Genomic DNA, 26,631 nt, shown 5'->3' with positions numbered 1-26,631 from the left:
GGTGATGAAAACTGCTGCTGCCAGCCTCAGGAGTGCTGCAGCTCTGCTGTGTGGAACACACAAAGGGAGGAATGATGTGCAGGCTGTGCTCCCAAAAACTGCCTCGTGGAGCTTCTCCCCAGAGGAGCCAAGAGGAGGGAAATGTCGACCACATAAATAGCAGGGGCCCTCCAAGAACGTGTGCTGAAATAAAAGCAGCTAAAAATAGTGTCTAGGACTAAATGTGAATCATCTGGAGAGCAACTCGCAAAATTTTCTGCAGGAAAATCCTGAAAGGAGGAAGCCATGCTTTCAGAAGCAATCATGCAAGCTGGAAACAAATAAAGTCTTCCTATGAAAAACTGCAACTTCCAACATGTGCTCTTGGAGAGAGCTCACACCATGCCCTGGGTCTGCCTTCTCTTATGCGGGGGCTCAGTCTCATTCTTACTGGTGCAGGTTTTGGTTAAGTCTCCTAAGGGCTGGGATATTTTTTTTCCCCCCCAAATTTTGATCCTAAAGAACTGGAACTCCAGCAAGTGGAATCAGGCTTTGTTACAACAGCCAGTCCACAGAATTTCTCTCTCCTCCAGGCAGTTTGCAGGTGCCAGAACCATGGGAAGGTGGTAAAACTTTTAAAAAACTAGTGGGTTTGGTTGCACCCCTTCTTCCAGTGCAAATGCTTATCCCCACTGACTTCCCTCAGCCATTCATTTGTTCCTCTTTGCCAGTTGTAATCTGCTGCTGAGGTTTACCAGAGCTATTTCCAGTGCAACACGTTTAATCCGAAACTGAAAAGTCTTTGTGCGCTGGGGCCTGGTGTCATGTGGTGAATATCTTAGATGCAGAGAGGGATCAAGGTGGCTTCTTAGTTACCAGTAGTTAACACAACCCATTGTGGTTGATGGAATTGCCGTTTATCCGTGTCTTTGTGTGCCCTGCTCGGAAGGAGTGCGATCTGGGAGTAAGGCAGCGGGGAAAGAGCCGCGGTTCTGCCGTGGCACCAGCGAGAGCCCGGCTGTGGGGCAGGCACTGCGGGGCAGCCAAGCCTTTCTGCCGGACAGTGCTGGGCCACAAAAGCAGCATTAGGGCCAGCAGCCCTGGCCAGGCGGGAGTGCTGGTTGCAGAGGGAGCCCAGGCTGTCCGGAGCCGCCCAGCAGAGCCTGGGGACGGGAGAGCGGTGCCGCGGGCACGGTGCTGCTGTGCCGGAGGGCACGGAGCGGGCACGGAGCAGCCCTGGACACACAGACACTGCCCCCGCTGCTTCTCCTGGGCCTTGCAGCTTCTCTTTTTGTGTTGGCATTTCTGGCTGAGGTGCTGGATGTGCCAAATTCACTGGTAAAGCTGTTTCCTCTCAGAGTTGAAATGTCCATAAAACGCTGATTTTGACAACATTTTGGCTTGGGAAAAAGGAAATTATTTGTGAATTTCAGAGTTTCTCGTTTTGATGTCTTTCAAGAGTAGAAGCTTCAGTTTTTCATTTTGACTTGATTTTTATTTGTTTAATCTTTAAGAACACTTTAAGAAACTGATTGGCACCAGTCTTTACAAAATTCTTCTAGTGAGAACTTTCACATTTTCTTTTAATTCTTTTCAGTAGTACCAAAATTTCTCTTTCAGAATCCCTATTTTCAGCCTGAGGCTTGTGAAAGACAGGGCAGCTACCCAGCAAAGCAATCTAGGAATATAATGGGAACGATATTTCATGAGAAATTGTTCTTTTCCATTCAGGAGAAGAATGACTAATGTGTAGTGCTTTTCTACTAGCTGTTAACAATGCATTTCGTTTTTCCTGACGTGTTTAGAAGAATGCGACAAGAGCCCCGAGGCATCTTCTAACAAAGAAACGTATCACTTGGCGTTTTTACAGCGAGCTGAGGCTTTTCTGGGTTACACACGTCAAAGTGAAGTGGTGGGTGTACCTTCCATTACCCACCAGAAAGGAAACAGAAGGAAACAGCCTGATAAAGCCATAGTTTTATTAAGCAAATATTCCTGTGTAAGGTCAAGACATTGCTGCCTGCTGAATTTATTCCAGACTTCAGGCCTGCTTTTTAAAAAGCTTTAAGTGTGAACAGATAAGGAGTTAATTTACCTTTTCAGAATTAGACCTTCTTAGACCTTCTGAAAAATTCATGGAAGTTGTGAATGGGAGAGATACATTTTTAAACATGCTTGGTTTATTTAAGTGTAATATTTGCCAGTCTTTGCTGTGATGTGTGGAGCCCTTCCCTCTCAGTTCATATCCCAGGACATCCTAACTCTGCTGGAAAACTGTCTTCACCCTCTGCCCTGAACCCTTGGCTCTGTATTCCTAAATTTTACAGACACCAGCCCCAGCTTTGCAGTGGTTTGACCTAGAAACAGGGCCTTGCCTGCTTGAGAGTGATGTGCCTTCAGCATCTGTGCGTAAAGAGCATGAGCTGTCTCAGGTGCCTCTCTCCCTGGGGTGTCCAGAACTAGTTCCATTAACAGATGATCATCCTTTTGGCAGAACTATTCACGCTTAATCTCTTTTGGGCTGAGTGATGAAACTGGCTGGGGGCAGAACACTCCAGGGCTCAGTGTAAATGCAGTGCCAGGAGCTGGCAGAAGAGCAGTTCATTCTTCTTCCAGAATGTGTCTGGGAGTACAGTGAAGTGTAAAAACTCAGATGCAAAACCAGAGTTACCTTCCTGCGATACTTTCTTGACCTCATTGTCTCCTTTTGCTTCCCACTCTCCTTTACCACCCTGTTATTTGAAGTCAGGAACTGAGGCCCTTCGCGGAGGGGACCTTTAACTGGGTTACTCCAGCCATACTACACGTGGTCTTGTACAAGGAGTTCATTTTGAGTTACTTATGCACCCATAATGGTAACTGTAGGAGGAAAGAAGAGGATTAAAGTGTATCCTCCCTGAAAACTTAATTATTGGGAATGTTTGATTCTTTCCACTTTGAGCAACCCCTATCAGTGAAATTCAGCATTCAAAAATTTCCATTGTTGCAGAAATCTGAATTTTGGTAGTTGGTCTAGTTTATGATTAAATTATAGAAAAGGGCAGGAAGTATGTTTTCTATACAATTAAATTTTGAAAGATACTGAAAAATGTTGCCTACCCTAACTCAAGAAGTAATTTTCAGACCTGTTTGTAAGCAGTAGGGAAAAAAGGAAAAAAAAAACATGTCAGATCCATCATACTGATAGTTTTGAAATGCTTTGATCTGACTTCCATAATGTAAACATTCTTATTGTAGTCAACGCACCTGTAGAAACACATATGAATGTTGAACAAGGAAGCTGGAGTGCATTTAGGATCAGCTGTAACACTGGAAAATGGGATTTTTGAATGTCTGTTCACCTCTTCTGGTTTTGCACAGGCTTCCATGAGCTCTGTGAACCTTTTCCATCTTAGCCACCACTAAGATATGGAACAGCCATTTGCACAATTAACACGTTATGAAGGGACAACAAATTCAAAAGGATGAGAGCCCAAAATACCCCGTAATACTCTGAATTTTAAAGACCACATGTAATACGATTTGAGAGGTAGCAGAGAGGTTGTATTTTTTTCAGATAGACAAGTTTGGCTTCTGCTGCACTTGAGACGTCTGTCTTCCTCTTATCTGACTGTTTCTTGCTCTGAAACTTCACACATCTTTTATTTTGGACTGTGATATCTTTGAGAAAAACCTTGGCATCATGAGAACTGAGTGTCCAGGACCAATTGCCATAATGCAAAAGTTTAATTGTGTGTTGCTGCAGTAGTTGATGTTATGGATTCAGTGTTTCCACCTGCAGATCCTGACATTTTGGCATGGCACATTTTTACAGTTGTTCAGAAATAGCTGATTCCACTGCAGATTTTAGCATCAAACCTGGGGGCAGACTTCAATCCTGCCATTGTTTCTGAGATCTCGGAGCAGCTCAAAGCAGGGGGGTGAGGCAGAAAGGTTATTTATTTGAAAAAAAAATTAACATAGTTTTTAACATCGGTTACAATTCCAGATAGAAAATGTTTCGCTAATAAGCATTATTTCAAACTGATGAGAGCACTTAGTGGAAGTTTATATTTACCTGAATCAAAGAAAACGATGCTGTTCCCAGCCCTGTGTGATGCCCGTGGCCGTGCTGAAAGGAGCATTTGATTAGGAATGCCTTGGCCAGGGCGAGATCTGGAAGCTTTGGAGTCTGCCCCGGGTGTCTTGGCAACGATACACAGTGGAGAGCCCGCAGCAGCACAGACACAGAGCGTGTCCCAGGTCTGGCTTCACATCCCGTTTGTGCAAGGCGAGAGAGAAAACTTTGCTGCTGCCGAGACGGGCTTTAGAGACACTGCAGTTCCCGTAGAGACTTTCACAGTCACTCTCAGTAAGTACAATTTTAAATTAAGGAATGTTTTTTTCCCTCTGAAGTCATCTTTGTTAAGCGTGCTGTAGTTCAGGGATAAAAATCAGGCTAAAACGCACAGTTAAAATATACAGCAGCCTGCTTTCAATTAGTGTGAAGCTGCTTTAACTAGCCATTCACTGAGTGGTGCGGGACTGAAGGAGCCGAGTCTTAGAAAACCTTAGAGATTGGGAAAGCAAATCCCCCTTGGGAAAGCTTCCCCCCTTTGTCAGCCTGTTCTTTTCAGGGTGAGCCGGTGGCATTGTGTGTGCAGTGGTACCTCCAGCAGAGCAGGGACAGCCCCCTGGGCTCTGCTCATCTCCCCCTGCACGGCTGATGCAACAGGAGCCCTGCAGTGCACAGGGAGCCATTCCCACTCCTTGGGCACTGGAGGCAGAGGGCTTGAAGAGAAGAACTGAGCTAAGCTATTCCCTATTTTCTAAGGTGTCTATTTTCTTAGGCAGAACTGGAATGCGCTGTGAGGTTTTATTCTCACCAAGCTTTTCTGCTTTCTGAAGTGTTTGTGTTTGGTTTTAGTGGAGTAAAATTGATTGTGGAAAACCTGGAGATTTATCCCAAGTCAGAGGAGAGGGTATGATTGTGGTTGTATGGCTGGTTTAGGATAGGGGTGTCTGCATCCATCTCTAGCCTCTGTCACAGCCTCATTGTGGCCTCAGGGAAGGAGCAGCTCTCCCTGAGCACTGAGAGCGAGCCCACACAGAGCCTTTCTCCCTGGCATGTGATGTCCCTGCGTGGGCTGCACTGGCGTGGGTGGGCATGACTGGCTGCTTCGGTGCTCATGGCAACCTCTCTCTGTGCCTTTGATGCAAACAGCAGTGGCTGCAGGAGTGTCTGCACTCCTGCTTGAAGCGTTTTGGGGCACAGCTGTGCACAGTGGCACATCCTGTGAAGAAGCACGTTCCTATGAGGTACGTGTCAGGGTAGAGCTGTGGGACTCACAGCACAGCACAGGGCTGGGCTGGCCCAGCTCCCTGCAGTGGTGCCTGTATTGCTCTAGAGAAAGGCCAGGGCAGTGGCACAGCTCCTCATGTGCAGTTCTCTCACATCTCAGCTGCCTAAAGCTAGATCCTGAGGAACACAGCTCCCATCAGTGCTGGGTGGTAACTCAGGCTGCTGCCAGGGAGCTGAGTGTGTCTGCTTGTCCTTCAGGGACCCTCTGTGCCACCCACCCCAAACAGCAGCACTTCACAGCAGCGCCGGGTGTGGGGACGAAGCAGATTAGTCACAGAGTACAGTGAGTGAGGGACTCAGACCTGATCCTTTGGGAATAGTGAGCACTGCAGTGAGTGGAAGGGAAGTCACGACTCAATTTATCAATGCTTTTTGATCAGGCAGTTGTACAAATGCTTTCTGTGGGGGGACTGTGAGTTTAAAGGAACTTAGTTCAAAGACTTCACACATCTGATGCTCAGGCCAAATCCCTGTAGCTTTGGTTCCCTCTTGGAATGAGTGTGTAGTTCAAGTGCAGGCTGTCATACTTGACTGGCAGCCAGATGAGGCTGCTGCACCTCATCAGCTCTCCTTGGCCCAGAACTGCTCACTGCAGTGTCTGTGGGAAGCCAGCTGTGACAGAGCCAGGGACCTCTGGGGCTGAGAGGTCACAAGGATTTGGCTGGTTCCACTGTCCTCCACTTCCAGTATCACATGGGAGATACCAGAACCTTGTCATTTAAATCAGCAGAGCTCACTGAAGTCAACACTGGGACTGTGCACCCTAATTAAGAGTCTGGCCTGTCATGTTTTCAGAAAGAATCTGACAGCCCTGCTGAGTGAAAGGTGTATCCTGTGCTCCCTTGGGCAGATGGTGGTTGGGGTGGTGTGTGGTGAACTCCTTGGGTGTAGTCTGCTGTTGATTAGATGCTTTGGGATTCCCTCCTGCCTTGGAAGAGGCAATGCACTCCACAGTGGTATCCATATGGATATTTCTGATTACTCCCCTGCAGCCTCGTGTGATGGCCTCAAGCGTTTAGTGTAGCTTTGGCATTGCTGAGCCTCTTGCTGCAGAGAACTCCTTTGTGTCACCCGAGTAACCTGTGCACATGAACTGTGCTCTGTCTGGCTCAGAGGTGCCAGTTTGCCTCTGAACTGTGCTTCTGCCATGGCTGATGGGGAATTGTCGTGGGAAAGATGCAGAATAGATCACATCCTTATCATGTTGTGGCCCAGTTCACTGTAATACCTGTTCCCTACAAGGCTGCTTAGGGATTCCTAACCCATTTTTTCCCCTTGGACAAAAAGGTGGTATTTTTGTAGCAGGAATCAGCATGGATATTAGTTAATTCCAGATCCCAACATATTGTAGTGTTTCCTGTCAGTTTCCCTCGTTCATCTCAGTGTATAAAATGTGCTCCATGAGGAGACTTTCCATGAGCATGGAGCAAGTCTCCTTTCATCTGTGCCTCCCTCCTCCCTCATGGAGTGTTTGTGTGTGTTGAATAAAGTGTCAGGCTTGGTCAGCTCCAGCTTGGACTCATCTCCTGAGTATTAAGGACTCTGTCTCTCTCACTTTAATCTTCCCCTCCTGGTTTCTTTCTGTTCCTTCCTCTGTTTTTCAGCAACAGTGCCACCTAATTAGGTCATGGATTGTTTCATACTCAGAACCTTTCAGGAGGTTTTCCAGTAGCTGTGAGTTTTGTTATTCAAGGCACTGGTTCTGCTTGCCCAGCTTTCCTGCTTTGTGCCTCTATTAGCTGCTCCTAACACTGAAATATTTCTCATTCACATGGCTGCAGCAGTAAAAGCCTTGTTAGTTCCATAACAAGCCGCTACTGACTCCTCAGGGAACTCCCAAAGAAACATTTTACTCTGAGATCAGTCTGCTTTTCTGCATTTCCTACTGTTTTATTAATAAGGATATTTTCCTGAGAAAGGAGATTCTCACATGAAGTTGCAGCTTCAGTGGCTGCTCCTCCCTGGAGCCCAGATAATGCCTCCTGCTTGCTCAGGATGTTGGGATCCCCATCTGGGTGACAACACACACGTTGCTGTTTCAGGGCGAGCAGGGCTCAGCAGCACGTCCAGACATACCTGGGAGTGTGGCTTTTAGCTCATATGAAACACACCTCGTCCAAGGTGTGGTTGGCCCCAAATTTTGTTGTATCCAGATTCAAGGACTCATTTACCAGGAGGTGTTATTTTTCCCCACAAACAAAGTTCAGGTAAGCCTTAAGGAGTAATTCCAAAGGATGTGCTGGTCAGTACAATCAAGAGTGGCAGAATTGGAGTTTTTATATCTGTAACCAAAATCTAGGAAACACTCTATACATCCAAATCAATCTGCAGGCAGAAGTCTGTGACAGAATGAGCTGGGACTACATGCAGCGCTTATAAGTGGTATTTGTAGCAGATTGCTACCTCCTTCCTCAAAATAAAATACCATTTTTCTCCTGTTCTCTAATCCTATCTTTTAAAAGGATTTAATACATGGTCCTAAATTATGGTTGTGAATTATGGTATCCCCAAATATTCTTAATAGCTGTATTAATACACAGAGGAAAAAAAACCAAACCAAACAACCCAAACAGATGAAAGAAGGGCTGATAATTCAGAAGGATTGAAAAAATTTCTACTTTTCTTCTGAGTTAATTGAGAGCAAAGGCTGTTGCCCCTTTATTGCACACATTTCAATTAGGCTGACAGCAGAGCTGGTCACAGAAGGCTGAATCTAGCCTGTAACAATTTGTCAAGGAAAATCTTTCCTGTTTCAATCATTGAACCTTATTAAATCAATTTCTTACAATGTTTTAGTCATTGCCTTTCATTCATGCCCAACTAAAGCTTTTTTGTAGCAAGCAGTGACAGCAAAGTTTGCATGCTAGCAATAACAAGACTGGCTTTGCCTGGTCATGTGTGGCATGAGAGACTGTCCAGAAATTTTCATCCTGCTGGCTAAAAAGAGGGGCAGGAGGTGCTTCCAGCTCCTTCTCCAAGCAAGGTACCTGTGCATCCAGGTGAGATGGGGGTGTCCAAGTTTTTAGCCTGAGTAAGTATTTTACTCATGATGTTTTGTAAGACTTTTCAAAGTGAAGATCACATATGGCTGTGGAGGGACCACCTTGGCTACCTTTTTTCCTGTGACATTTTTTGACGTTGCTTGCTTTGCATGGTTTAGCAAAAGAGTGGAGAGTGATGAAAGATGGGAGTTGGACAAGAAAACTACATATAAAGTAAAGGAAGTAAGAATTGGAGGGCAACTTTCGGGGCAGTTAGGATGTGAGTACCAGATCTGAGCACCACTCCTGTCTCCAGAAATCTCATAAGGTAGGTTATTCAGTAAACTTTCTGGACTAGTAGATAACATCTCTTTTGCAGTGCATTTCTGCTCAAATTTGTATCCACGGTTTGTTGTGTCACCTTTGATTTCTTTTGAGATTCACTTCTCATTCCTTAATCACGTCAAGCACTTAAACCCAGTGGGAATTTGGAGTAAGTCAAGAGTTTTGAGCTCAGCCTCTCCTGCTGTCTGAAGCTGAAATGAGCCAGCCTCAAGAGCTCCTTGAGATACCCTTTTTGAGCAGGATGTCCTGTCCTGTTTACATCAAAATTACAGCTGCCTTGATAATTTTTTTTTCCTTCATATCTCTGACACAACACGTGAGAAATCAGGGATGCAGGCTGACCTCCTGGAGGAAAAGGCATGCTGCCAGGGTAGTAGATCTCAGGTCTTTATAGAAGGAAGTGTCACATTACCAGCTGATTAAAGCCGTCTGGCAGAGCCTGAAGCGCAAAGCATTGAGCCAGAAGCAGTAATCCAATAACTGTCTTGAGAGGAGCCAGTGTACCTTTTGGGGCGTTCCCAGGTGAGTCCCTGCAGTGTCTGCAGCCTCAAAGGACAATCCCCTGGGTCTTGTGCATTCCTGAGTTTGGGGTGGAGAAAGGCACTTTGCAGAAGGGGCTGAGGGGAGGATTGGTCACACTGACCTCACACGCTCAGGGTGTGCTCAGGTGACAGAAAGGCTGATGGCTCTGACTGGAGTATCTTTAGCTCCAGCCACACAGGCAGCCTACGAAGCCCAGCAGACTGCAGCTGTGTAGTGAACTGGTGTTCACGTCCCAACACATGAGGTAAGGAGCCAGGCCCCCACGGAGGCTGTGGCTCTTCTCACCCTCTCTCCTGGGTGCCTGTGCCTGCTGTTTGTGGTGCTTCGTGTGGGCTCCTGGAGGGGCTGCCACATCCATGTGAATGCCTTGAATACCTTGAGGTTTTGGAGTGGCATTAAATGTCTGTATTCAGGCAGCTGAAGGCAATCTTCAGTCATGATGGACACCAGGTAGGAGTGACTGATGGTGCTGATCCATCCCTGGGCTGTCAGTGCTGCCTCTGCCTGCCTGGGGCTGAGCTAGCAGGAAGGAAACAGGGAGCAGACACTCCCCATCAGGGATAACTGACAGCATGGGGCCTGTGCAGACACTGCAATTATTTCCTTCATTTTCCTTTTTCCTAATTTTAATATGTGTGATTGCCATAGGGGGGACCACCTACTGTTATACTGTGATTTGAGAAAGCCTTTGAACTTGTTTCTCTTGAGCTTTGGTCAGCCAGATGTAAAACAGAAGCAATTAAAACATGGGAGAAGTGAAAAGACCTGGAAGAAGGATATGGAAGTCTGGTGTAGGAGCAGACAGTCTGGTAGGACACACTTCCTGTCCTGTCCCCGTTTAAGCTTGGTGGATGAAGGGCACCAGAAGTTTCCAACTTGTCTCCTGGCCCTGGGAAGCCTTGGCCTGCCTGGAGGCACTCATGGGATCAACACTGTCCCCAGGCAGGGCACAACAGCACCTAACAGGGGGATTAAAGCAACAGAGATGTTCATGAAGTGTGGCTGGGACCCAACACGAGTGAGTATGACTCAATGAGGGTTTTGAGGGCTAATGCCAATTGTATCTCTATTGAAATAAAGGTTTGCTACTGATGTCAGTAGCTTTCAGACCAGGCTTGGGCAAAAGTGCTGGTGCTCACCAAGTCATTGTGGCTGCCTTTATCTGGTGGCCAGCTTCTTTTAGCATAGTTGGATGTCAAAAAAACACATTGCTTTTCCCAGGAGCAGCAGCTGGAATATTGGTTTCAGCTGGGGAGCTCTGTGATGGACTTTATTCAGGGCTTGGGGAGACTTCCATTTTTGATATTAATAGTGATTTAATGATAAAATGGCAGCATGACTTGGGAAGGAGAGAGAATTGATCCAGTGAGGCAGCCTCACAGATAGCTGAGTCCAGTCTGCTGTGGAGCCAGAGCACTGCTGTCACTCCAGGCTGCTGCCCAGGGCTCCGTTGTTTGTCTGAGCACCACTGAACAAAAGCACAGATGAAGAAGGAAATGCATCCTCTCTCTCTTCCACAGCAGAAAATGAATTGTGAAATACTCTCACCCTACCCTTGCCCATTACTCAGGGAGGGAAAGAGTGGAGCCAAATATTTGAGGAAAATGTTTCCAGGATGAGGGTAATTCCAGTCCTGTGCAGCATCCATCCTAGCAGGGTACTGCACTGAGTCCTGGGGGTGGCATTGCAAGAATGGGGAAAGAAGCATCCAAGTCCTGACTTTTTCACTTTTCTTGTCTGAGCTTGGAGAAGTCACTTAAGAATAGTTTTAGGGCTGGAGACCACCTAGGCTGTAGTCCTGCTGTTCAGCAAAGCCTGTGTTTCTTTGAGCTTTTATCACACAAATATGGAACAGAAGCAATTAAAGGATGGGAAGTAGATGTCTGACCACCTTTAAAGGCACAGCCTCTCTCTGTCAGATTTCTTTGCAGTGAGATGGCAGTAGCCACTCTATCTTTTCATGCAGGTGTTAGAAAATTACACTGATTAAAATTACACAGCCGGTATCCCAGCTGTGTTGCTGTGGAACTTTCTTCCTTGTTCCGTGTCTGCCCTGCAGCACACGACAGCACCTCCAAAAGGCCAGTGAGTGAGAAAAGCTTCTCCTGGGCCATTTGGGGAAATGAGTGCAGCAGTTTGTTCACAAAACAGCAGCATTGCAGGTGAGCAGCATTGAGCCACCTGTGCAGGCTCCCTCTGTAATAACCCCAAGTTTCCTCATGTCCTTTCTGGTGCTCTCTATCTAAAAATGACCCTCTATTGGAATAAACTTGTGATATGTAGAAACTATTGCAATGATCCAGAAGAAACCGCAGACTCGAGATGTGAGTTTCTGACTGCTTCCAGTTACGCGCACACAATGGGTCCATTTTACGTCAGCTGGCATTTGTCAAACTTATCACAGTTTATGGTTAGCACAGTGTTCTTTTGGGAACCATTAAGACTGTGTGTGTCACCCAGGGAAAAGACCACAGGAATCCAATTCAAAATATTTGCATTGCTTGCAGCCAGGCTTCACAGCACGGCAAGGGCGGTTCACAGTGCTGCATTTTGGAGCTGTTGGTGTAGCTGTGCCCCAGGTATTGAGCTGGGAATTAAAGCAAGGGCAGAAGGTGACAGGGACCCTGTACATGTGCTGCTGAGGACAGATGGCTCACAGCCACCCCTTCCCTCCTCACTGCTGCCCAGTTTATACTCTGAAAAATAACAGCAAAAGAATTGACTTTATGGAAGACATTTGCATTTGTGATATTTACAGTACAGAGCCTGTTCCTCCTACTTAACTGTATCATGAGTTAATCCATTCATTTTAGCTGCAAAGCCTGATGCTGAGTTGATTTACACTGGATAATTCCAGGTTAACTAAGCTACAGTCACTGAGCAATCCCAGTTGTAAGAACGTTCTTGAGTGCTGGGAGAGAAATAAGACAAGATGGAAGCAGAGACACACCTGGCAGGCAGTCAGAGCAGTGTGAGTGTTTACAGACCTCACTGTGAAACAGGAAGGTGAGGCTGGAAAGAGCTCGTGATTGTGTGCCTGTATATTCAGGCTTACAGGTGGGGTTTGTGTGAGAGAGGAAGGTTTGACAAAAAGTGCTGATGAAGACCAGGCTACTGTCCCAGTACAGACTAAAAATACATTGCATTTGTCATTGTGAACATTTGCACTTATTAATAGCCAATATTAAAAATGCTTTCTGAGTCCATCTGTTAAAGTGTCTGGCTCAGGCAATGTATGTTCAGGGTAAGTTTTTGAAAATTCCTGCCTTGGGAAAGATTTTTTGCTGACTTTAAAATGTTAACAGCATTTTTCTGAAATTTGATAAAAACGTTTTACTTACTCAGGTTTATAAATCATGATCAAATTCTCACTGTAACACCACTGTATTGAGGTCAGAACTGGATAAGAGTGATCCAGCCTTACATTGGCATGGTCAGGACTGTAGCCACCCCTTATCAGTACATCAAGGACTTGGATAAAATAGAGAGATCATGCACCAGGTGAATGATTAATGGTGGCAGTTTTGGAGAGCCACTTAAGACAGGATAGCACATGGATACAAGATTTATGTGCTGGGAAGTCTGTAAGAAAAAAGGCCCTTACATTTTCCAGCCTGATCACAGGACATCACCATTGTGGGATATAAATCTGGAAGATATGAACATTTATCTCAGTGTGAGTGCTGGCTCAGTGTGGAATTGAAGGGGCTGAACAATTCCACACTGAGCCAGCCCCATGGTGTGACAGGGCCGAAGGGAATCTCTTCCTGTGACCCCTCCAGTCCCTTGCAGTGGAGGGACAGGACACCTCCTGCTACTTTGGCCTGGAGGAGCCTCTTGTGGTGCTAAAGCTGCCATCCCTTGTGTTGTTCCAGGCAGCAAGTGCATTTGAGGGTGAGCATCCCTTATCAGTGGTTTCCATGCTAGTGACTGGTTTGTCCTGGTGACTGACAGCTGTGATAATGAGGTTATTGTGAGGAGGCAATCAGTGCACAGAAATGTTTTTATGTCTTGTGGTCTGGGATCTTGGGTTTTTGTGCCCTGAGAGGCTCCAGCTGGCTGGGCCAGAGCAAAGGGCAAAACACGGAATGACTGTACAAGAAAAATCCCTGTTGCTTTCTCATCTGCATTAGGGGTTAGTTTGTCAAAGTCGTTGTAGGGCTGTTTGCTGTAGTATCAAGGTGGTTTTCTAAGCATTTTTATGTACCTTTGAAGTAAAAATACCTGGGGAGCAAGGCAAGTCCATTAGTCCCTATGAGCAACTGGTGGTTCACAGATGCTCCATTTCTAGGTAAATCCCCTCTGCTGCTCACTCTCTCAGTGCTCACTGAACTCTGTTGACTTTACTGCAGGTTTTTACACAGCTGGCTTATCTCTGTACAGTGCTGTGCCCCTGGGAGCCTCAAATCTGGGTCTTGGCTTAGACCAGAACAAAATACTGAGGGATCTGACTGGATCTGGCTGGGCAAGGGTGGCGTGGAGGAAGAGAGTATAATTCTGGTTGCAAGGTTTGATAAAAATTTACCTTTTTTATTCTGTGTTTTTGTCTCACTGGAGTTGTGGAAGCTTTTTCCAAAGCACCACTTTCATCATGCAAAAATCTTGTTTCCTTTCTCTCTCCCCACTGAACTTCTGCTTATTATATATCTGTGAGATGCAAAAAAGAGCTTCAAACCTGCAGTGGCTACAACAGCTCCAGTCTCTCATGGACAAGATTAAAATCCACCAAAATGAGATGTCATGGAAAGCATTGAGTTGTCATTCTCTGGTGCCACAGAAAATTGACTTCCTGTCTCTTGCTGCTGCAGTACAGAGTCCATGGAAGTACCTGGCTTGCTGGATTTCAGTATGATGGAGATGGGTGATGGATAGGAACCAAAGTAAAGGAATGTGCTAGGGATGGCCCAGGTTGGAAATGGGATGATTTTGATGTCTGTACTGAGTCGTTAAAGCTAGAATTCATGTTCCAGATGATAAGATGTCCCTGTGTAACTTTTAAATTAGAATCTGTATGTTTCTTACTGAGATTGGACTTCCCTTGGTAATATCCAACCATGCCTCTGAAATGCTTTGTAGGCAATACTTTTAGGAAGTAGTGGGGGTTTCCCATCTGAACGTTAATATTTTAATGGTTGCTATTTTTTAGCCATATCCAAGAATGAGAATTCTGTTTGTGGATAGAACTGGTGATTGAGCCCATTCCTGACATTCTGCATGATCCAAGATCCTAAACCCAAAAGTAATCCTGAGCCAGGCATGTAGGAATTTGCTGCTGTCAGCTTGGACTGAAATGATTTTATGAACATTACATACTGAAACAGGTTTGGCCTGACAGTCCAGCTCCCTGCTCACAACTGTGGCAGTGTCTCTCTGTCAGAGGAACTGGAAACATCTGGTTCCTCATTTGGTGAAGCAAAGAGCCAAAAGTGAAAGAAAAGGTGAAGCAGCCGAGTGCCACAATGTCACTGAAGTGCAGAGCCACCAGAAGCAGATGAGTTCAGGTCTCTCTTGTATCCATGGAGACCCCGGGACTGCAGGGGCTGGGGGCTGTCACACTGCTGTCACCACGTGGCCACAGGTGACAGGAGGATGGCAGGGAGGACCCTGCAGGGGTCAGTGCTGGCACTGCCAGAGGTCACAGGTCACTGTGGGACAGCAGAGCCCAGGCAGAGCCACACCATGACCTGGAGGAAATGGCCAAACACAGCAAACAGTTCAGCTGCTGCACTTTGCAACCTTCTCATGCCTCTGAAAAGAACTCTCCACTCAGCCTGGATGGAGAGGCCACAGCTGTCAGTGCCAGGGGCTGAGCCAAGGCCACCTTGTGCCCATGAGTGTTTTTTCCCTGGTGACACTGGTGTACTGGTGGCACTGGGATAGATGACCAGCTGCTTCAGGAGTCCCATTACTAGGTATGTGCTACATGAAGATGGCTCTGGATTCATAAGACAGAAAAGATTAATGGTCTCAGATGCAATTTTCCAAACAAATAAAACTTTGATCTGCAATGTAATTTAGATTATCTAAATCCACACAGTCTGGGGCCTGAGATGTATCAGGATTCCCAGCTAAAAAGCATTTCCTGTGGCACAGTTTGGTGTCTTTCAGGCGTAGAAAATTAAAAACGTTTTCTTTTAACTTCCATGTCCCTCTTCTCCCCAGGTTTTGTTGTCTTTCCTAACCTTATTCATCTGCTAAAAAACAGGGCTGGAGACAGGAGCTTTTATCAGGCAGACCTGTGAGCACTTGTGAGGCCTTCTGTGAAAGAGATCATGAGGTGAAGCAGAAACTAATGTCTATGTTGCATTAAAAGGCAATATTTTGACAGAGAAGTTTTCTTTTGAGACAGAAAACTGTCCATTTGAGGGCAGAAAAGGAAGGATCAAACATCCTGCAAGCTGTGATCTATCATCATATGGTGCATGGTCAAGTTATGAGTCTAAACACTGTCCTGGTTTGCAAATCTCCATAAGCACAGATGTGCTTTGGGAACAGTGGGCTCATTGTCCCAAAAAAAATTGAAGAGAGCTCTTGAATGATGTCTTATTATAGAAATGTTGCTGCTAAAAGCAAATTCTCCCAGAGAGTAAGTGCAGATTGTTTCTGTTATTGATTGCCACGGTCTCTGCTTCATTGAGACCACATGGCCCACTTTGTTTTTGTAGCTGTCTTTTATTAAAACTGACAAAGAGGTATCAGCATTTAAAAAGATGAGTCTTGAGAGTCCCCTGGGCAGCATTTTCATGCTGTAAAGTGATACTGGCACATTTGATCCACAGATGCTTTTAACACTGTGATAAAACAAAACCTTTCCTTACCAGGGTGGTCTTCTACACTACAGAGCTTTCTGTTTTTTCCATGCTCAATGGGCCAAGAAGTGGAGAGAACCTGCAATTCCTCCTACCTTAAACTGTGCTCTCAGGATCTGGTCTTGTGTCCTAAGCTGCTGAGGACATCCCTGTGTGTTTAGATTTTTGAGGTATACTCTGCTGCTTCATCGAAGGTTCATCATGCATTTTACATTCACATGGGTTATCTGTACTGGTTTTCAGTGTTCCTGAGACTGGTGTCAGAAAGTTTTCATCATACTTCTGGTAACCAACATTTACAGTCCCTAATCCTCTCCTGATCTTGCACCTGACTATCTAAGAAGCCAGTCAGAGTTTTATTTGAACACACAAACCTTGTTTGTTTTTATTTTTTTGGCTTTATATTTGAAGGTATCTAAAAAAAATTTAGATCTGAGACATTTCATACTAGGACCTATCATGAGTGGAAATGTTTGACCTCAATCTGTCTGCACATCAGCTCCTGATCTGTAAAATGGGAATACCATCTTCTCTCATTTTGAAGAGACTTTATGAAGATAAATTAATCGTTGCAGAGCACTCAGATGTCAGAGTGATGAACACCACAGAAAAGCTTAGGGGGAAATAAATAGTTCTGTCTGCAGAGCAAGCTGTTAGTAGTAGCCATAAATAAGACATGAAGCTGCACTTTGATCAAGAGACTAAAGCAGATATTGAATAGTTGCTGATAAGCCAAGCACCAGCCAGCCAGGGTCCTGAACACATCCAGACCAGTGGGAAGTAGTGTGTAATTGTGTGATTAAAGAGATGTGGTAATGCAAATGAGCAATAGGACCAAAGTGAAGTTGCACCCATGAGCTCAGTGCAGGTTTGTTCTTGCTTTTGGTTGTTCTGTCCTGCAGCCTTGCTGTGTGCCATGAGAGAAAATCCCTGCTGAGCATGAATTATTCTTATTCTGGCCAGCTGATTCTTTTTCTTTTCCTCTGCTAACCAGTTGTGTTGCACAGAGAAGGGACTAAAAGCTTAAAAACATGTTGTGAAAACATGCTCAAAGCTGAAACTACTAAAAAGCTCTTATGGCAGCAGCCTACAGACCATGCATAGCATAATCCAGCAGATTCATGTGTCAGAAGGGCTGTCAGAAACCCCTGCTCCATCTGCAGCTCCAGGCTCACCTGAGCCCTGGCCAGTTGCTTGCTTGGCTAGGAAAAAAGCACTGAAGCCTCCTCTCCCTACAGCCACAGTGGAGACGGGAGAGTAAATGTGATTCCATCTTTCTGGTGCAATATGGAGCCGCTTGCCTCCACCTTGGTGTAAGCCCGGAGGTGGCTGAGGAATGCTCACACTTTCCTTTCCTTTCTATGCTCTTGTCAGCAAAGTGAATGTGTCCATGCCCTTCCAGAGTCCTCCCAGCCCATTTCTAAAGGACAGGCTATGTGTTTTTCACTTGACTTTGCTCATGTAGCCTGTTTTGGTTTATTTTTTTATTATTGAGCATTTTGACAAAGGTTAAGTAGAATAGATTTTGTGTCTGCCATATTTTTGTAATGCTTTTGACAAAGGTGCTTTAATCATGGATTCACAGCTACGATTCTGAGATGCCCTTAGAGCTTGACATGAAAAACCTAATGGTACAGTTGCAGTGATGAACAAAATATAAACTGCTTTTCAGAGGGGGATATGTATCCTGTGCCATTATCTGGCCTTTGCACTCACAGCTCTTGACTACTTGTCCCTCATGAGGGGTTTTGGGGAGAACACAGAAAATCCCTCCGAACGCCTCATTAAGCAACCAAAGTATAACTTACTGATGGCAGAGAGGTTACAAGTAGCTCATCTCTGGAGAGAGCAGTGGGTGAGTCTCCTGAAATGTCTTCATGCTGTAATTGCATGTCACAGAGTCGGGCCCGAGTTCATTCCAGGCCCAAGGAACTGATGCTCGTGGGTCCTCAGCCAGCCCCGTCCTGCCTTCGGTGCTCTCTCTTGCACAGAGAGCTTCTCCAGCGAGCCCTGTGCTTGACTGGAGCTGTTTGAAGGGCCTGGCTGTTCCTGGGGACAGGACACAAGCAAGCTCTCTGCTCTGAAGGTCACGGGGAGAGCAGACCCCTGTGGTGTAGAATCTAAATTGCTGCTTCCTTACTAAAATAAGCCTCTCTGCAGGCACTTGGGGTTTTGGTTTTTGGGATGGGAGCAGGGGTTGAGCTATGCCTGCTGCACCCAGAGCAGTGTTCCCCTGCAGCTGTAGTTTGGAGCTGACCTCCTCACCCTGTTCAGGGATGAAGGGATGGGGAGGGCAGGGAAGAAACTGCAGAAAGTTCTGGAAAGGCTCTGCCAGCTGTAAATGCTGCCTGTTTCTGCCCCCTCTGCAGTCTTCAGCTCCCCTGCTCTTCACTTGTCCTGTGTTCATCCTATCTCAGCCTCCTCCTGACTTCCCCTTAAATCATGGGAACAAGTTGTAGTTGGGAGCAAGTTCCTTCTGTCCTCTTTTCCCTACCTCAAAGTGTCTTTGCCTGTTGTGATTGCAAGGTCTTTGGGGCAGGGACTGTAAGCTCCCTGTGTTTTGGCAGAAACTGCCTTAATTAGGGATTGTTCTTGGTTTGTTCTGTCATAATAAAAGGGATTCGTAATAATACTGCAGTAACTCACACCAGTCTTACTGCATTTCCTTCAAAGGAAGCACTCCAAAATAAGATGAGAGTAGATGAAATGAAGATCAGACCAGCAGTAATTACAAGTCTGAGATATCTCATTTTGGAGCAGAGCAGTTATACACAGTAGTAACTTGGCCAGCTCTTATTGTAGGGGAAAAACCTACACAAAAGGTATTTTTACATAAGTCTCTGTAAGATAGGCACCAATATTCATCAGAGAGAGCATGATTAAAGGCTTTTGAAGCATGATTGGAGTTGCCAGTTTTCATAATTAATAGATAATTAAAATGCAGGTTTGGTGTATATATATTCTGGTGATCTCATTACCTTCATTATTAATTAGTCTCTGTTCTTCACATTTCAGCTCCAGTTTCTTGTCATTAGGGTGACTCGCCTGTGAGCAGTGAGATCTCTTAGTGAGATGCAGAGGAAGGATTCTGCCTCTGGAACAGCAGAGGAGGTGCCAGCCTTTGTTCAGAACTGCTCCAGAGAAACTGCAGTGCTTTGTACCAGATCAGCAGGTTTCCCTGCCATCAGCCCTTTCAGTGATGTGCCCTGCTCGGTGTTTCCTGGCCAGGAGCCCCTGGTTTCACCAGGCACTCTGGGTGCTACTGGAAATCATGGAATCACAGAACCATAGAATGGTTCGGGTTGGAAGGAGCCTTAAAGATCATCTCATTCCAGCTGCCTGCCGTGCCTCACCACCCACAAAGGGAAGGGGACAGCAGTGATTTTGATTTAGGCACTCGGTGATATATTCAGCAATCTTTTTCTAACCACCCAAATAACGAATATTTTCCCCAGATTTTCTCTGGCATACATCTGCAAGCATCTTTTTCAGGATGCATAGTGTTTGTTTGGGAGATCTGTGGGATCTGGCAGTGCCAAGCATCCTTTTACCAATGTACCTATCTCTTTTCTTTCCTGTGGTAATGAGGATAAAATTCAGTCTCCGGTAACAGCTACATGCTCAAACCCTGGAGAGGACTCAGCACAGGTACTTTGCAGGTTCACTTAATACAAGTGGCATATGGAGGGTGGGACTTAGGAAAAAACAAGATGAATTAAGGTGGAAACTGAGTGTGAAGGGACGCCCTGCCGTTTCCAGGGTCCAGCAGTTGTGGCACTGGATGAGTGTAGGCGTTGAAGGGCTTTTCTCTGAAAGGCAGCAAGTCTGCTGCTGATGGGGTCACAGGTGCCGTGCTCAGGAGGGTCTCAGTGTGCAGAGCCTGCTCCTGCAACCACACGCAAAGCCTGGAGCATATTTCAGTGTCTCTGGTCGTCTGAGCAATCACTAACCTGCACAAATTCCTCAGCTGCCTGAAATCATGACAGGAGAATGGACTCCAGTCTCAGATGGGAAAAATGTATCACGCAAGCTCTCCTTCCGAGGCGCTGACTCAGTTGAGCTGCAGCTGCACCAAGCGGAAGCTGCTGTCCCGGGCAGACGTGCAGACACCCTTCCTCTGCACCCTTGCTGCTCTTAGGCATGAAACACTTAAAGGCCTGTGTCACTCCCAAAATTAATCCTCATTCCTTCAAGAGAAGCCAGTGATGGTCACCTGCCCTCCTTCAGCCATGACAGCGTGCTCTGCTTTTCCCTTTGTAGGAAACAAATAATAAGTCATATTAAACAGAAAATTATTACTTTACCATGAAATGTGTAAAAATAAGGTTTTTGTCTCAATGGAGATCAAAGGCAGCTTATAACAATCTCTACTTAATCAGGCTTAGCTTTAATGAAGTGAGAAATGAACCTGTGTTATAGCTAGGGTTATTACTTAATAAAGATTTTATACAGTCACTCCTTAATGAGGAGTGATTGTCTAAAGTCCATACATTTTCTAGGACCTTTATGAGAAATGCATCTATCAATGAGAGATTTGTGCCTTCTCAATTATTACTGTGTAATAAATATCAAAGCCCTGGGTAGCAAATTGAATAGTGTGTTCAGCAGGTGTACCACACAGTTGTGCATATGTTCTTAACATTTCTATTATAATATTCATTTTAACTATTGCTGCTTTATCTGTTTAATGCTTATTTTATGTTTTTCTTATCACAAGCTGTTGAAAGTAGATCTGTGTCAGGTAATGGTTCTGGAATTGTCAGGTTTCATAATGTCCATAGTAGTGCCTGATCTGTGTAGCAATACAAACACTTCTGGCTTGCATCTTTCAGGAAACAATTACAAAATGTACCACGCATGTAACTGTTTCATGTGTGATTGTTGTTTATTCTGCAGTGAGCCCCTGGCATACAACTGTCTCTCTCAAATTGATTACTGAAAGGAAAAGCAGATTTTAGAAGTGTCCTATTTAAAAAGCACTGAAGTTGTCTGTCCCCAAATGTGTCTTGTAGAAATTGCTTTGCCATTCATTTAGATCAATGAACAGGAGGATTTTGGGGAGGGGTTTTTGATTCCTGTTGTACCGTTCATTATCAGCTTCTCAGCTTCCCGGGAGAGCCCCGAACAGGAAGGGTCTGGAGCCCCACTGCCCCCGCAGGGAGCCCGGGGTCCGCCGGGTCCCCTTGCGCGGGACCTGCCCCGAGCCGTGCCCTGCCGGTCCCGGTGACCTCCTTGCACACGTGGGGACGGCAGGCTGTGCTGGCTGGAGCTGCGCTTGGCTTTCATCTGTCGCTGTTACACTCTGTTACACTGAACCTCAGGCATCCCCCGCCCTTCCAAAACTTCTGTGCTCAGCAGAGATGGAATTCTTTTCATTTTCTTTCAATGAACTGTGAAAAGGGTCAGGTTCAATGAATTGCTTTAAGCATTGCATATATATAAGAATTGGGGCTGATTAATTTCTCTTCTTTTGCTTTTTGAACAGGAATGTTTTACACTTAGGAATCACTGGCTGTGATGAAAATGAGGGTAGGTTCAGGGAATACATGGAACATGAGGTGTTATGCTGGTAGATGGGTTTGTGTTTGCCTGCTTTGCTCTGTTTTCTGAGAATTTCCTTATCCCCTGCTTCAAGTAACTTTTGGGCCTCTCTGGAAAATGCCCTGTCTTTGGACACAATAAAGTCCTAAATATTTTAGAAGTATAAAGTACTTAAGTAATCTTTCAGTGATTTACATGTACAGCATCTTTGTAACTCTGTGTATGAGCATTGTTTCAAAAAATACACCCCAAAGAGCTTTGCCCCAAACACCTGGAGGTGACGTTAAAGAGAGGCTTTGGAATATGGCCAGATCAAATGGCAGGGTAACGACTGGGGATTCTTTCCTTTTCCGAGACTTTCAGTGCTATTACAGTTGGGAGGGAGGTGTTAGTTTGCTGGCTGAATCTGCACGATGGTGTTTCCTTCCATGTGTGATGCAGCAATGACAACTGTGACAGTCAATAAGGGCAGGGTTTGGCTCCCAGATAGAAATTTTATGGAAAAATGTGGTTTTTTGTATTCCCCTTTCTGCCTTGTAGTCTAATTCTGCAACGCCACAAAAACAGATTTTATTTTTTTCTTTCTTTTTTTTTTCCTTTATTAGCACAGACAGCACAGTAAACACAGCTCTTAGGAGGTGTTGCAAAAAAGGAAGTTACACAACTTCCAAGAAGTAAAGCGAATATAAAATAACAAAGTCAATGTGACTGTTCTCAGCCTTTTTGTTTTCCTTCTCATTATCTTGTAACTAAAGGGATTAAAATCAAGGACAAAACAGACATCACTTCCTAACAGGATCTGTTTTGCTTTGAGCACACTGAGGGTGCTTTAGCCTGTCACCATCACAGGGAGGCCATACATGTGTTCAGTTGTGACTCTGTTGTAGGAATGAGGGTACACCGGGCAGGTGAGGCTGTGCCCTGTGACCCCTGATGTCCCCAGAGATTGTCCCTGCCTGGGGACCTGACAGCCCTCAGCGCCTGCTACTGCAACCCCTTCACTTAGGAAGTATCAGAAATCCAAAATCAGTCTGTAAAAATTCTTCTGTTCCATCTCAGATGTGTTCCTGCACACTTACCACCTGCAAGATTGTCCATAACCCTGGGGTGGGGAGGTCCTGTCCACCCTGGCCTTGAACACTTGTGGATGGGGCCTCTCTGGGCAAGCTGTGCCATTTACACACCCATAATTATATAAAAACATATACATTACATATAAATCTGTAAATATATAAACATATAATTACATAAATTTTTATTATATATATATAATACACAGTTATGTAATATATCATTATATAATATAGAGAGAATTAATCGGGTTTTAATCGGGTTTTAAGCCATATTTCATTCCTCAGGAACCCCAGGCATCTTCCCCTCTCACCAGCAATTGCGCATAATTTTAATTACAGATAATTTTGAGCAATACCGCATTATTTTTGAGCAAAACCGAGTGACTACGACTAAACCCAGGAGCGGGGTCGGGCGCGCGTCACTCACACCCACCGGAGCACAACACCGAACCGCACCCAGCCCGTGCGGCGGGCACCTTCCGCCGCTGTCCGCGCACCGCCCGCACCCCGCGCTGGGGCCGCGGCTCCTCGGGTACCCCGACCCCGGCCCCGGCCCCTCCGCGTCTCCCGGCAACGGCGGGGCGGGGATGCTCCGAGTGTTGCCCGCCCCCGGGGCCGCCCCCCGCGCTCCGCCCGCCCTCTCTGCGGGGCGGGGACGGGGCGTGGGCACGGCACCGACCTCCCGGCGCCGAGCCAGGTACGGGAACCCCGCAGGAGGAGGAGGAGGAGAAGGCGGGAAGCGGCCGGTGTCTCCTGCGCGGTGAGGAGGAAGTTTGCGGCGGGGGTTTGGGGGTTTTGCGCGCCGCGGCTCCGGCGCGGGCTCTCGCTCTGCCCCTCCGGGGAACCCGCGCCGGGGCTGCGGCGGGAGGAGAGGGGGATCCGTGATGGAAGGGGGATCCTTGAGGCCGCTCTGCTCGGCTGGGGATCCAGAAGCGAGGGGGGAAAGCATCGCTGGGGTTTTCGGTGCGGTATGGCGTTTTCGTGAAATGCATGAAATTGCAGGTAGAGCGAAACCTGCTGGGTTTTTTTCATGTTGGCTGAAGGAGGGGATTTTCGCTCCGGAGTTGTGTGTGCTAGAAGGTTGGGCTGTGGAAGTGAGCGGGTCCTGGGGATGTTGTTATACGGGAAAATCTAAAAGCGTATGTGTCTGTCAGCAGCTGTGTGGGGTGAAATGGGGGTGTAGGGGAAGAAGCAGATGTCTTCCTGCATAGCTGAGCCTCTTACAGCTCTCAGCTCTAACCTGGAAGTGCCCAAATACCTGGGATTTAAACCTTTAAAAGGGGAAGAGGAGGAAACACAAGCACTTTTTAAGGATGAATGCAAGCAGGGGGCTTGCTCTGTAATTATTTTCTGTGGCGCTGGCAATGTGTTTGTATTGCCGTTACTTATTGTTGAATGTTTTTAATACCCAAATGTGGTTCTGAATGCAATTGCTGGCTCCGGGATGCTAGTGACATAGGCAGAAAAAAATGATGTGTGGTTAGTGTGTGGCTGTCATGACAGCCTGTGCTGGAAGTACAGATGCTGCCTGTAGCCCTCGTGTGGGACCAGCATTGCCCTGGTGCGGTGGGTGAAGTGGTTCTGCCCCCGATGGGGCTGTGTGAGATGTGTTTGGCAGCATATGAAAGCATCGCAGCAGAGATCTTGTAGATGTGAGCAGTTCCTGGCCTGGACTTCGTCGTGTCCCTGAAATGGAGAAGGGCAATTGTGCTTTTCTGTTAGGCAGAAGTGACGTGTGGTTAGAGATCCCAGGGCAGGCAGGCGCCCTCATTGCTTTATGCTGTGCTGATTTTTGAGGTGGAATTTTAATGTTGCTGCTTTGGTAGTAGCAATATTTTCATTGCTTGTGGCACATTTTTAAGGTTGGTGGTTTTGGGGGCCGAGAGAATTATTTATTCTCATGGTATTCGGCTGATTTATCTACTGTGGATAAGGAGGAGGCACAGATGGGAGAAAACTTCTGAAATGGGTTCAGAATAGACTCCCTAAATGTGATCTCAGTGGTACCTGTATCCAGTATATTATATTATTACCTTTATACCAGTATAAATTGTGATTATTTTGATCCCTTTTGTTATGTTGTCATAACTACTTCTGTTGAAAATAGTTTTATTCCATTCAGGTGACATGCGAATGGGGGGATTGCTCCAGTGATGGGACTGGATTGCCCTTTCCCGACATAAGTTGTTTTTCTGCCTCTGATTTTTGGGGGAGGTGGGGAATGACTTGGTGTCACCACCAAATATGTGTAGTAGTGTGGAATATTGTTCTTACAACTGGGCACAGAAGGAGGGTGGTATTTCTATTGGTTGTTTGGCAGCGTCTGCCCAAACTGAGAGGAGTATGAGTTGTACCCAACACAAGATGTGGCAGCCTCCAAGCATTTTAAAATAATTTTAATGGGTTTCTTTCAAGTTTGTTATTTGAAGAATTATTGCACACAGCAGCAAGTCTCCCAGGAGCCACCTGATGTGCAGATGTTTCTCAGCTGTGATTGTCTTGACGGGGCTCTTACCACCAGGGTAGTTGGGGAATCTTTGCCATGTGCAAAACAAAACACTTCCCATGCCAGAATAGCAGGGGTAATGAAATTGCTTTGCTCTAGTTATTGATTAACCAGTGCTGTTACATCTGTCGAGCATAGCTTGATCTTAACTTTTTCTTTTAAATAGTGTCTTAGTGAAACACGTTAAGTGGTTATTAAACTAATCATAGGTTGTTTCTGAATTAACCATTATCCAAATATTAGTATCTTCAAATGCTCGCCATGTTTATGTAGCTGACCCCTTAAGATTCTGAAATGCAGCATAGTTATGTCACTCCTTTTGTACTTTCTTTACTCATTTAGGTTGATTGCTGCACCAAAGACAGGACAGGCTCTGTCAGTGCTTCCTGACAGCACAGAACAGTGCTTTGGGCACTGTGTAGCTGCTAATATTGAATAGTGTTGGTTAGTAGTAGGGGGTCTCTGCATATGTCTCTGCTTTGAATTGTGTTTTCAGTTTGCAGCCTAATCTTATAAAGGATTTTTTCTTGGTTCCCATCTGCTTTGTCTGTGCAGGTTCAAAGGTATCTCCTGCCTATGTGTATTTACTGTGCAAATCGAAAAAACGCAGCTTATTGACCAAGCCAGGGTCTATGATCAGTGGATTCTTAGTTTGTGTTTGTTATATGTGGAGCTTGATGATGTGCGTGGCAGCCTTTCTGCAATTAAATGCTTTAACTTCACTGTAGAAATGGAATAAAAGGAAAAAAAGCACTTTTTCACTGAAAAATAGAGCAGGTATGTGAGAGACTTTGTTTAAATATAAATAAAATGTCTTTTATAAATAGATGGGGAGACAAAAATTTGTTAAAATTCAGCACTTGCAGTTTTTGCTGGGTAAAGGCTGCAATTCCAGTTATTCCTGCAGCAGAAATGCCTTAGTCTGTGGTTTGCCCAGCCACCAGCTGAAGAGCAGCCAAGGTCCTGCAGCTCCTTTCTCCTCCTAATGAGGAGCACTTCAGAGCTTCTTCAGTATTTCTTTAACATGAAGTAAATTACCTTTTAGCCTTGTGTACATCAGAGTGACCAATGAGCTCTGGGAAGTGTTTTTGTATAAACTACAGCCAAGCCACATCCTTAATGCTTTCCCTTTGCTTGCCAACATAAACTACTCCTCATCAGGCATGGCTGGACTTCTTACTGTGTTGGAGAAACTCGAGATGTTTCTCTACCCCTTGGGGTCTGAAATTGCTCCCATTCCCCAAGCATCCCTCCCTGCTGGAGACTGCCCTGTAATCTAACCCGGGTGGGTGGCAAGACAGAAGTGAGAGTTGTGAGGCAAAAATATTTTTTTCTTTGTTTTTCTTTAAATGGCTTTATTTCCTTGTGTTTGCTGGAGACCAGACTTGCAGTAGTATAGAAAATAAATGCAAAAATTATAGTTTCCAAATTCTTTGGGGGAAGGGAGTTTGACCAGTGTTCCTGTGAATAATTAGCTTAGACACGGGCAGAACTGTTCCTGCCTGGGACAGCT

General features: G+C 45.7%; 1 protein-coding gene across 1 annotated transcript in view; it reads left to right on the top strand.

Annotated features, from left to right (window-relative positions):
- RAB11FIP4 (RAB11 family interacting protein 4) overlaps positions 1-26,631 on the top strand; it is a 118,246-nt gene that overhangs the window by 63,076 nt on the left and 28,539 nt on the right. The gene's annotated exons all lie outside the window — the stretch shown is intronic.

This window comes from Pyrgilauda ruficollis, unplaced genomic scaffold, assembly GCF_017590135.1.
Source record: "Pyrgilauda ruficollis isolate IOZ18807 unplaced genomic scaffold, ASM1759013v1 scaffold72, whole genome shotgun sequence".
Taxonomy (NCBI): Eukaryota; Metazoa; Chordata; class Aves; order Passeriformes; family Passeridae; genus Pyrgilauda; species Pyrgilauda ruficollis.
Note: the sequence above shows the minus strand (reverse complement) of the source record. Positions and strands in the feature narration are given on the sequence as shown.